Genomic DNA, 12,868 nt, shown 5'->3' with positions numbered 1-12,868 from the left:
AAACGAAATTGAAACGTATGAAAGAGCAATATGAAAAACACATTGTGAAAAACGCACATGCTATTTTTCAACATGTTAAGAAATAAAATGTTTTTTTAAACACACAAGAGAGCCAGCATGTGACACTATAAAAGTTATTAATAACGTAGATTTTAGAGTATTGTGCATCTTCCCTTTTGGCCTCTGCAAACTGTCTCCAGAGCAAGTGGTCAGCAATTCATTTTAACATCTTACAGGACAGTCATGTGGGAGAAGCACAGCAGCTCATCATAAATGGGTGAACTTCAAATGGAAACATGCCGCAATCTCTTGTGCAGAATGAAGCAAATATAGCTACAAAAATATCAAACCATAGAAGAGTGTGAATATTACATTTGGAAAAGAAAATGATAAAATGCCTTCCTAAAAAGGAAGAAAAAGCCCAAGCATATTGCATTGCATAAAGTCCAACAGGTTCGTGACGCATTTCTGGTCAGTTGTCTCACAAACTCAATTGACACAAAAAAAAAATCCAAACTTGGATGGTCATAACTTTCTAAGAGGAGAAGTCTTAAAACAAAACAAACCATATCCATATATGCCTTTGGAGTCTCTCAATGAACTTGTAAGGTTATTTATTTAATTCAAGTTCTGATCATCGGTGAAAGAAAGTGGAGAGCTGCACGCAGACTTGGTCTAGGTGTTTGAAGTGCTGCAGTGAATTCTTTCATCATGCAGCTCAGGAATTCTGAAAAAGCCCTGTCATTGGTTTACTTTAAGCTCGCTTTTCTTTGCCAGAGAATGTCTAATTGATTTGTAAAGGCAGTATAAAGCACAGGCAGCACAACTTAGTCTCCTTATGTACCACAGAGAAGACATACACTACACAAAACAGAACTTCAAAACATCCTGTTGCAGATGCATCGTAATTTGAGGTCTTCCTTTGTTTTCATGGGTCCTGAAACTATGGGTCAGGACCCTAAGCAGGTGGTGGGGCAGAGGCAGTTCTGAATTTGCATGTCCTGTTGGAGCATCTGATCCTGTAGTGTGTGCCACTTTGTGTGTGGGGAAATTCTAGGCCACTATAATTCACAGGGAAGTCACTCTCCATGTCCACTTTCCAGAAAGATGGGGTTTGAGAATGCAGTAAGCTATTATTGTGGGTCATCACACCAAGTAGTTATAGCTTGGAACTGAATCTGAATTTGCACAGGACACTAAACAACAGCAGTACAAGAAACTAATTAGGGATGAATCATCATTAGGTGAAGTGTTGTCAATTGATAATCACAGTTTAATTGCCCATTTTACCAGGTATCCAAGCAAAAAAAAAGCACCACCAAGCTAAAAACCTAACCTAACACTAAGTGTAAAAAATCTATGATTCTCAAATTGCTTGAATGCTTAGTGGCAATGCACAAAGTTAAACAGGTTAGAGGCAAACTGGTAAAAGGGAGAAAGAAAGTTCATTTAGTTTTTGAAAGCAGAATCAACCCAGCCACACTGAACGTAGGTGTGTTTTATTCAGCTCAGCTACTTATTTACCTATTTCTTGCTATAGTAAAGATTTCTATAGCTTTCTTAAACTATATCATATCTCCCACTGTCTTTTGTCTCCTGAACATAGTCTAGCCTTTTATAATTGAAAACACTACAGATTTAACTTGAAAAGCCAGAGAAGAATGGTTATCTATCATGGGTATGTTTAATTGGCTTTCATATTGAATTTCATAAATATACTATGGTTCTTGACTTCATTTAAATACTCTACAATAAATTGTCACATATAAAAAAAGAAATCTGCGTTTGAAGCATGTCAGCATCCAGCAGTCCTGTTTGCCTAACATCACTGTGACAATGCCAACATCATACAATTAGCCCCAGAAGTTCCTAAATTAAATATCACTTTTATGCCAAACCCTCTATTTGCAAAGGTCTACCTTCATTAAAACAAAAGTTTCATTTTTTTAGAGGAATGTTAAGCTGCTGCAGAGAACGAGTGCTATACTGTGGCTAACTACAATTTAACATCTGGATACGATCACTTCATTTGACAGCTGTTTAGTGTTAAAATATGTGCATATCTTTAGTTCACTATATAATAAATTAAAAAATGTTCTTGAAAATGTTTGGTGAAAACTGCAATTCTTAGCCAGCTTCATTAAAACCATTAAAATCGAGGCCTTTGTGAAATTGGTTAAATATATGTTTATGCACAGACTTGGTAATTACTGCCTGTACTAACATACAGATATGAAACATGGGTCACATGTCACAAAAACTCCTGATAACCCAAAGAGGTAGAAACCATGCACTTTCAGATCAGCAGGAAAAGACAAACAAATGGGTTAAAGCACAAAAAGTGACATCGCTTGAGGAGGAGGAGGGCAATGAGCAGAGGCAAAGCCAGAAGGGTGGACCATTACATTACACTAATATAGACCTGGCTCCCAGATGGCTCCCAAATGGCAGAGAAAAGCCAATGAAGAAGAAGACCTCCCATAAACTGGCATTACAAAATCATTACATGGCAAAATGTATGAATGTGAATGTGGACTGACATCTATAGCACAACTTTGGGGACATCTTCAGTAAAGGATCAATAAAGGTTGATGTTGATAACGCATATGCATTAACTGTATATACTGTATAACATAACTGGAATGAAATGACAGTCCACAATGCATATTGCTGGATATACCCAAGGCTAGAATCAATTACACTACAATACAGTGTATTACAACCACAGTTACCAATTACTAGAAAGCAGACCTGGTAATTACTAATCCTTGTGGCCAACTATGTGAGTAACTACCCACTATCTCGGATTCCCCCAAGTCACTCAAAAAAAAAGATGAGCACAGAGAAGTTCAAAGTTGTGGATCACACCCTTCAGAAAGGGAAGACAGAATCAACTGGCCTATCTGTGCCGTGCACGGAAAGAGTCAGACTATGCTTTGTAGAAATAAAAACATGAACACTTTTTAAATATTTCAAAATATAATAAGTGAAGACTAACATTTAAAGCCAGTAATCCCAAGTGTAAATTGCGTACCAATCAAAGGGCTAGTGCTCTTTGGGTCCCTTATTAAACTTGATGAAATTCGGCAACTTCTTTTTTACCATGCGATTACGTCTTCAGAATACATTATTGCAGTATGTGTACACCTAATTACTATAATACTACAGGTGTGCACAATGTATTTACTAGAACATGTTTCTACTTAAAGTTTGAAATTTGGAATGACAGATTTTCACCGCTAACATCTATAATTGCAGGCCTTGGAACTGAAACAAGGTATCACACAGGTGAAGCAGTTCAGCCCTTTGATTTAGGAGTCAATGATACTAATATTTAAGCACTCACTTTGCTAGCCTCTGACCACCAGTGAACACCACCCTACATCAGCTGCTGCAGTAATGCTTCCATAGAGACATTTGCACAGTAGCAAGAATTTGTCTCCCATTACTTTGTGTTCATTCTGGAGACTTGGAAGTGTCATCTCAAGGACACCAAGACACATTACTTTGACATGAAGAAAGGCAAATGGAGAACAAACTTTTAGGCATTTGAATTACAACAATCTCTGACTGAAGCTACATCAACATCTCTTGGCCTTTTTAAATTGACATTTCTCACAGACTATATACTCTGTTAGAGCTGCCTCAAATGGTGGAGAAAAACTGTCAACCTCCTTCATATAATTAAACCCCACCTAAAACTCTAACCCTAAGCCCTTCTCTCAATGACTCAGTTTTCATTTAATTCAACTCCTCACTGCTTTGGTGCAATGTTTCACAGATGCTGCACCCAACATGAGTGAGATATACAAAAGGGGGCCTTTTTTTTTTTTGCTCATATCACCTGAATCGACTAGAAAGAAAGTGGAAATTAATGATGTCATCTCTGCTTCTGGGCCAGACTAAAACAGTAACACACAGAGATTTTTGTTTTGTTTTTCTCTCTAGTTAAATTTCACATCGGTGCCTCCATTTATTCTCTCCCAGGAGGCCTGGCAGTTCAGACAACCAGAGTAAAAAATTACAGTGTGCATGTTTTTTGTTTGGCTTTTTTTCCAGGAGTTTAATTATGGGATGGCAGGGTAAGTGTTTTACCATGTCGTCTGTGAGAACTCCAGGGAGTGTCACAGCTCAGTTTGGGCTTTCATATGGAAATACAGTGTCCTCCTGCGCAAAGCACATCTGAGCTACAACTGGCTGATGGGAAGCCATTGATTTATAATTCATACGCTCTAGTCCCCAAATTGAGAAAATTTGTATTTTTTATAGCCGCGGCTGCACAATTAAGGGCGGTGGGGGCTCTGTTTTAATGACATGCTACCTAGATTGGGAGGAGAGAAAGATCCTTGATACAGTATATGCACTTTGCCTGCAGTTGCAAAAGTCCTGTGTGCAAGGCACGCTCATTCCTGCCACTTCATCAAAAAACACAGTTTGCACAACAGGAGGAACGTATGGACTGTACACAGTATATGAACACAGATGACAACACCATAAGAAAGCAAAATATAATATTTCAGTGGCTCGAGCAGTAAAAAAATGGCTTTAAATGGAAACAGTGGTTGAGCCCTGTAGTCCAGACATCACTCAACCAGGGCAGGGTCAGTAGCCAAATGTGACCAAGATTCCCCCAAGTGGTGAGAATCGTGGTTACTAGCAGAAACCTGCACTTAGTTGAATGTATTGACTTGATTAGCAGGTTGTAAAGTGATGCATTTACATCTAAACTATTTCCGATTTGCACATTTAGGTGTGCTGGAGAAAGATGTACTGTGTCAGGGGCTTAAGAAGTTCAGGAACAGCAATGTTATGATCTTCTAGTATCTCTAGAGAAGCAAATTGCAGATATTTCGTTTTCAGTTCTTTTCCAGCCTGGAAATGGGAAAAATATATATCTGATTAATTAAAAGACAGAAGTGTCAGTCTAAAGAAAATATGTATACAAGATATTAATAGTCTTTATTCATCGGAAACGCATTTGGTTCATGTTAAATGTTAAAGCTGAACTCCAATTAATTAGATTTAGAAATGGACAAAGGACACATTCTTACATCTAAGGGTGTTGCAAATTCTATGCACAGCAAACTTTTCAGGATCCTAAGGCTAACGTGACTCTGAATTTCCTGTTTTCCATATTATTAGTAGATGCATTCTATGCTTACTGCATGATGCCTCACTAGGGTCTCATAACTGGCACAGCGGCAGATCTAGTAAAGCAATCAGGAAGGCCTTAAGCCTCTCACATCTCAATAGGCGCTTTAATGAACAATGGATGAAATATGTTTAAGATTAACTGCTCAAGAAAACGGGCCACCATTGTGAATGAAGCACTTCTTCTGTTGTTGCTCCAGCTTCAGCTCCTAAAAGGCAATGTCACCATGGAAATTCTCAGTAAACACATCTATTTTTTTTCCCTTTTCTTCAACATAACCAATGCTGGTATTCAGGGGACTCCTCGAGAAGAACACACCCATGATGGAAAAAAATGGAGATTTCTCTTTGTGGAAATAACACAAGCAATTCAGTACCACAGAAACATACAGTATAGAAAGGGAGTGTGTTTTTCCATTTAATACAAATATTTAAAAATAAAATATGGAAGATTTTGTAGACCTGGTTTAACTCATTTTTAAAGTATGAGCTGTTCCATTTTAACATGGACCACACCCACTCACTTCTCATGGAATTAGCAGAGCAGCTACGTTTTGCAGTATCCTGAAACAAATCAAAATCTACTGGATGTTTTACTGCTTTGTCATAATGCAAGAAGAAAGTGTCTTGATTAATAGTAAGGATTATAATTATGGTAAAAAATATTCACAGAGTTATCTCTTAAATGTATGAGCTCTACGTAATTTATACAACATCACTTACCTTGGGGTCTAATCAGTTCTATTCAGTGAACGGGGGATTGGAAACAGGTAAAATCATTTTATTCCTCACTGATGCTGATCAAAATCAGCCATGGTGTCATCTATCTAAATACTGTATAGTGGCTGGGAACTACCCACCATACAAGCAATAAATTCTACCAAAAACAAAAAAGGACTTGGATTAGCTAATTTCCTTTAAATCTATTTTTTTGGGGAGGGGGGGTTAATTGCGGGATAGGGAGGGGGGTGGTTTTGCTTACCTATTTACAAGAAGGACAGACAAAAAAGGGGTGTCCACATTCCATAACTCCCACACTGCTTTCCACTCAAGCCTGAGGAAAAACACAAAACAAGAGGGGAGAGCTACTGTAAATTACATTTTGATTAAAAAAAACGCTCTTTCTCCCAGGCTCTTTTTGTTGTTCCCCAAATGAATACTCGGTTTGCAACTACAATAATTATTTCTATAGCAAATAAGTAACCAATCCACAGCATAGGAACAGCTTTTTATTGTTCATTTCTTAAGCTAGGAAAGTCAGAATTACCACTACAGTACCTGGGGCTTCATTTTACATGTATCCGTGGATACAGGGAAAGAGCATGATGTCTTTTTTTTTCAAAATAAATAAATGAAGCTGCTAATGTGCGGTCTGACGCAGGGAGACTAAAATATATATTTTTTTAATCCAGCATGAAAATTATCACCTATGCAGCTGTAAATGTCTTGGTAGCAACGCTAACAATTATGGATTTCCAAGTATGGTCTGAGGTACAGTACATTAAACTTACTGGACAAGTACTCTAGAGATATCAAGATAAAAGGTCAATTTGACAATATCCACTAGTTACAAATAATAAATAAATAGATAAATAGTAAGCAAAATAGTAAAAAGAAATGCTGAAATTATCACCCAGTGATGATGACATAAATTAAACGATTATAATGAAGCTGTGTCTATAACCAAATGAAAACGAACAATATAAAAAATGTGAAGGCACACAGACACAAATTACACACTCAAAAACTAAAAGAACAAAAAGGCTGCTCTGCTTGCAAAAGCAAGTATTATTTCCTTAAATAAATTAATTTAAAACATGTTATCATTTACCTATTTAAGGTAACAAATGGTATCGCAAACATGAGTATAGATATCAATTTTGTTCAGCTGAATGTATTTCTCTCATGACAGTTTTACTTTAGTCTGCCACTGGCTTACAGAAAAATGTTGAGAATAACTCTGATCACAATTCTCCCACTGTGCCTTTTTTCACTGGAAAGGTTAAATCACAATCAATATTAGGATATTCCTTTGTAAGTATACCTGTATGTTATGATTGATGCTGACTGACACTATTTCTTTCACCATGAAATCTAATAATGGTGCCCATGGTGTATCATAGCACTAATTTATTTATACCGGTCAGGGACAGAACTGCTGCCATTCAATTGCACATAATATGATTATGAAATTCCCCAATTATAATAATAAATCATGAACATTGATAATTATAATTCCAAAATGGAAAACAAACTTTTTATTTCCTCTCTCAAAACTTTTAAGCTGAAATTTAAAACTTTAGAAATTTTCCTGACATCTTAAAAATATTTTCATAAGAGCATTATGCTAATCATTGAGGCTGAAGAAAGGCAGTATTTAACTTGATCTTTTGAAGTGCTAAACCACAAATCTGCTGTGAATTCATTGTGCTCGTCAGTTCTGTTCTTCAATGCTTAGCTAGCTGTACGTACTGTGAAACAGTGAGGAAAATGACCTAGAAAGAATTTGAAGGATTCGACACAAGAAATGTAATTTATTTAAAGGAAACCTGAGCAATACTGTATATAATATACAGAGATCCATTAAAAATGCAACAAATGAGTATTGGAACCAATAGCGGTTCTGTTTTAATGCCCCTCAGCATGTAAACTGTATATATATAAACAAATGTTTTTAGTGTCTGATGTGCGCTTAAATACTATATATATTACACATGCAATAAGTAACTTCAAATTTGTAAATGTATAGCTTTTTAAATACTGGAAACATTTAAAAGAGTAATAAATCTCTCTCTGAATACTGTAATTAATGTAAAAATGTGCTCTGCACAGTGGGATTCAGTGTGGAATTTAGCCTTGCTGATCCCTCAATAGAAGAGTAAAGAGAGGAGGCTGGAAAACATCTCCAGAGGACATTGACTACATAATCAACAATGAAAAGGAAAGAAAATCTCAGTGTTTTTATTTAATGGAGTGTTGCTTGTTTGGATTATTCTGCAGCGTTAAGATGACGCTGTCAAATTCAGGCTGTGATGATGTAATTTGCTCATTTCGTGAAAGGTATTGTAAAGTACAGCTACGTTTTGTCATTTTTCCATATTTGTTTAGTATACACTGTAGTGTATTGACCTGCAATATTAGTATTGAATAATGTTACAAGATCCAAATATATTTTAATGCAAAACTAAACATATTGATGTTTTAAAATGATTTGATTGAATATTTCTCATACTGCTCAGAGAAATATTAGAGAAATAACACCTTTTCTTTCTTTTAATCTATTTCATTTCAATAAAACATTTAATAGTTTTCAGGGATGTATTGGTAAAAAAAATATACATTTTAAATAGAAGGTTTTTATTTTAAGTTTTTTGGGAAACTCAATATTTATCCCATACATAGCCACGCAAGTCAGATTTCATATGTACAACCATATGTACAACCAGGACAAACTGTTAAACAGTACATACTGTAAATATTCCTCACTGGAAAGTGTTTGGCTATTGCTATGAGTGAATTGCAATTCTGCTATAGTGCTTTCCTTCTGATTTACATCCTGAAAAGACCATCTACTGTAGTTATTATTTGTGAGATACCCTTTCCTTTCAGTTTTCTGTAAGAGCCTGATATCCTGTCAGTTAAGAAAGTTTATTCTAACAAAGCATTTATTACTCTGACCAGCAACTCACTCTTCCAACTCCTTTGAGGTATTTTTTGCATTGCCTTTAAAGGCTCAAATGAATAATTTAACGTTTAAGGAGAAAGTAATAAAAACAACCAATGTTGTGTAATTTAAAACCCAAGGGGAGCCATGATTTTTAGGTTTCTGACCAACAGGTTTTGATTCTTCGAATACATTCAGTATTTTAACTACATTATTAAAAACTGCCAAACCAAGGAAAGCAGATTTGAAAGAATTGAAAATGTCCAATTTCTTTTGGAATTTAGCATGCTTCTTCACCCCTGAAAAAATGCATGAAAACCATGGATTATGACCACAACGATACACGTAATCCATGGAAAAAAACAATTTCTAACCACAAACATGCTATATTCATGAAGTTCCATAGACTAATAAGAGCAAATAGTTCTTCAAGGAGGGAGGGTTCTTAGAAACTAAATAAACTCCCCCACAATGATATCTATCTGCATCTCAAAATATCCATATTGCTATATGATCCCATATAATCTTCAGAACTCAGCTAAATGGTCTCAGCAAGCACAATGACCAATCATACTGTGTAGTCTGCAGCTAAATATGAAGAAGCACTAGAACGTGGAAAAATAATCAAGGCTTCTGTAATTCATCGCATATTTTTCCTGGTCAGGATCCAAATCTATGAACTTTGAACGTCTGTTTTTCTTGGCTACTACCACAGCTTGATTTATCAGCACAGGCAGGCAGACGAAACAAGCCATGAGTCTTAAAAGAATCAGCAACTTAATGACATTTACCCTGGGTATTCAAATTCAGAGACATCCTAAATACACTGGTCTCAAATCCTTCTGCACACAATGGCAGTGTTTACAGTCATTACATCATTCCCTCTTCTGTCAGTATGGTCTGGACAGAAACTATAGGAAATGTGCTGCAAAGTGGTTCTGTTTAACAAAGAGAAATATGCTTTCCTGATGCAAATGGTCTAATTTATAGTGGTATTCGAGAGGGGGGATGTGTATATGTCCATGTCTGCCTATCAATGTAGGAAAGAACAAAAAAAACCCAATATGCACTGCTAAGAAAATCTTTTAGGCAGAAAATGTTTAAATAACTTGATCATGATCATATGAACATATCATATGAACTTGAACATGATCACAGATTACTCCTTTGTGTCTCATTATACCCTTAGGCAAATTCTCTCTATATAATTATAAATTATAGTATTCATATTATAGTATTATAGTATATGTAAAGTTCATACCAGAGCCACAAGAGCTCTCTGGGCCAGTGCTTACTCTGATTTCTCTAACATTAAGGGGACTAGAGAGCATGTGACCCCCCCTCCCCTCCGAATGGGACAACAGTCCCTCAGCAAGGATGGTCCCCGCTTACTGTATACAGCTGGGAGGCCTGGAGCAATTGGGGCTAAACCCAAGCGTCTCAAAAGGAAAGAAGAAGGGCCTAAAGTGGAGACTTAAACCCAGAACCCGTGAATCATGAGTCCAAAGTCTTACCTACTGTTCTACACCTTCCTCCAATCACATGTAGTCAGGTTAAATAAACCAGTGCTTAGCGACATGCACTCCAAACTAACATTTTACTTAACAGGTGCGGTACAAATGCGACGTCCTTTCTGTTATTTGCTTTTTTTTGGCACAGCTTCTACACTAAGGACTAATATGACAATACTCTGGGAGAACAGCACCTTGACTGCTGATATCTCCAGAGAACTGTGGAGAGAGTGCCCTGCTTCAGTTTACATGGCAGTTTGTGAGAAAACATTGGCCTTGCCCTCAGAGCCGTCCTGTCCGAGATGTTTTCCTTTGTCACGACACAATGCGCATGATGGGTGGGTACTACGCCACGAAGTCATAACTGAGATGGCAATTTCCTACTGCATGTAAGCCCAGCCCATACCGAATATGCTTTGAAATACAACATTGCATTTTAGCCGGAGGAACATTCCCAATTGCTAGACAAGTCAAAGATGGAATTTCTGTCATTACTCTCTTTTTTTATTGTTTTCCTCAAATCTGGCCACATAAAGCATAAATGAATGGTTAAAAAAGAAACGGCAATGATAGGGCTTCAAAATCAAAATCAAAACAAACCTCTCAATGAAATTCCATATTGTGAAATACATAGTATATAGCAGAAGAAAAAATGTAGCACATTCAACTACCCTGCTGATCATAACAATGATATCAAAGGAAAAATGTGTCTCGGTTGGAGAGCTAGTAGATAACTAGTGGTGCAAACTCAAGAGCAGCAGCACCTGTTCAGCCTGGAACACACCAGCACTTAGCATCACGTTACTTTGCTCTGCTTCCAGTTCTGACACCCGGCAGATGATGACACACCAACGCGTCAAACCCTAATTCTCTTTCCATGGTCAATCGCAGAGCAAGCTCTTCCCTTTAACGTGAACCAAAAACTTTTCCCCACTCCTATTCTCCCTCTCATAAAATAAAAATAGAGGCTTCTTACAAGAAAACCAGAAACAAGAGTGAAGGAGTCAGAAGACAGCATGGTTATTATTAGAGAGCTTATGTCAAAAGAGAAATATAGCAGGTTCGTGACTCTAAGGAATAGAAGGGAGCAGAGAAAACACCAAACCTTGATGAAAGAGTTAGTATGTGACAAGAAATTATTAAAATATTATTTCAGGATGTCAAAAAACAACTTAGAGGTACAGTTAGAGTCGAGAAGAGAAGATGGTGCAATACACATCCCACTGAGGTTTATTGCTGTCGGCCAATACCAAGCGTCTGTCAAGTAGCACTTTCAACATTTCTGGTGCTGAGCGCTGGATAGATGCGCTGCTCCTACAAGTGAAGCAAAGCAACGCTCCAGTGTGTTGGGGCTTGCAGAAACCCATCACATGAACAAAATGATGCCAGGTGAAGCCAAGCGACGCTAAGCAACGCCCTTGGGTGCCGCAGGCCTTCGCCCTTCCTACCGGCGCTCTTGGCTCAGAGGAGGAGGCAGGCCCAGCGTCTTTGGCTGAAACCACAGTAATTCATATCTACTGCCGTTCCTCAGACACTACCTCTGAATACAGACCTGATCAACAGAAATGGAACATATTCATAACAATTCTAACAACACATACATGGCCCAGTTAGTTGGGTCTACAGTGTTACTAACCTACATCCCTTTTTGATTTTGTGGCTGTTTTGCTCTAGAGCTTGGAAGCCCGTTGTTTTTATTTTTGAGTGTATAAAAAACCTCCCCCCAAGGGAGGTTTCTCACTTGCACTCCTAGTTGCCAACATATCCAGGCCTGTAATCAACTGAGAGCCTCGACAACAATGAACTCCAGGTTAGCCTATGTATAATCACATTAAGCGCTCTTCTATCTGACACTGACATTATAGTTTGCATTAACACAACTCAGTCGGTATTCATTATGTATCCAATGAATGAATACTGATGTACGCCTTAAAAACACTAATGGATGTTATTATAGAGTGTTGCTAGGTGAGGATGTTAATTGGGTGTGACGGTGGTTCTGGGCAATTTATTTACATGCGTTCAGTGCTCCCTAGGGCTAATTAGCCCAGTATAGCATGAACAGCTATTGAAAAAACTTACCTGTGGGTACAACAATATTTAATCTCACCAGTCCTTAGCATAAGGCCAACTAAAGCACACACAGAAAATAGCTTAATTAATAAAAAAAACACATTCTAAATCATTGGAGAAAAGACGGTAAAATTGTGTTCTCTTTGACGTTTAGTAGACCCCAACTAATGTAGTGTCCTAATTTCGTTTAGAGACTGAAGATCCGGTGAATAAGTAATTTAATATTACATTTTGCTTTAATTAAGACTCCATTAAAGAATTTTACCTTCTGTACTGATTTTGCCACACTATGATTAATTATCTCATTTGAATAACACAGCTAGGCAAGACCAGATTGTTATTCTGTAGGTGTTCTGGTTGCATTTCATCATAGTTAATCAACCTGAAATGAATTTCAAATGCAAGGAAAAAAAACAGAAGTTTGCAGCAATCAACAAAAAGTTATTTTCTATTTAAAAGGTCTACGTGA

General features: G+C 37.2%; 1 protein-coding gene across 2 annotated transcripts in view; it reads right to left on the bottom strand.

Annotated features, from left to right (window-relative positions):
- Nucleotides 1-12,868, bottom strand: part of ppp2r3a (protein phosphatase 2, regulatory subunit B'', alpha) — a 105,380-nt gene that overhangs the window by 71,653 nt on the left and 20,859 nt on the right. The window contains exon 2 of one of the 2 annotated variants that reach the window (XM_069197298.1): nt 6,134-6,205. The exons of the other annotated variant lie outside the window; for it this stretch is intronic. The gene's annotated coding sequence lies outside the window, so the exon portion shown is untranslated. The remainder of the gene's footprint in view (nt 1-6,133; nt 6,206-12,868) is intronic. 2 annotated transcript variants of the gene reach the window in all.

Source organism: Lepisosteus oculatus, chromosome 13, assembly GCF_040954835.1.
Source record: "Lepisosteus oculatus isolate fLepOcu1 chromosome 13, fLepOcu1.hap2, whole genome shotgun sequence".
NCBI lineage: Eukaryota > Metazoa > Chordata > Actinopteri > Semionotiformes > Lepisosteidae > Lepisosteus > Lepisosteus oculatus.
The sequence above is the reverse complement of the archived record's forward strand: the minus strand, read 5'-3'. Positions and strand labels throughout refer to the sequence as shown.